The following is a 368-nucleotide window of genomic DNA, read 5'->3' as shown; positions in this document are numbered from 1 at the left end:
AAGGGCTCCCCTCTGTGCCAAGCTCTGGGGTAGGCATGGGGACACAGATAAACAGAACAGTGAGATGCTCACAGGTGCGGGGAGAAGAGACGGGTAACTGCCTCCAGGGTCCACAGGCACCACTGTGTGCTGCCCCTGGGCCACGTGCAGCGTGGTCCCAGTGTGCTGCTGAGCCCAGCTGGTAACTGAGTAGAGGTTAGGGTGACCAGACGTCCCGCTTTTGGCGGAACAGTCCCACTTTTTAACAATTTGTTCTGTGTCCCATGGCATTTTAAAAAAGTCCCGATTTTTGGAAAGAATGCACAAACGGGCAGGAGAACAGGAAGGGAATATACGGTTTTCGGCTGCCATGTGGCTATTTCGCCAGA

This window comes from Otolemur garnettii, unplaced genomic scaffold (assembly GCF_000181295.1).
Source record: "Otolemur garnettii isolate 467f Iridium unplaced genomic scaffold, OtoGar3 scaffold00014, whole genome shotgun sequence".
Taxonomy (NCBI): domain Eukaryota; kingdom Metazoa; phylum Chordata; class Mammalia; order Primates; family Galagidae; genus Otolemur; species Otolemur garnettii.
This window is presented reverse-complemented; position numbering follows the sequence as displayed.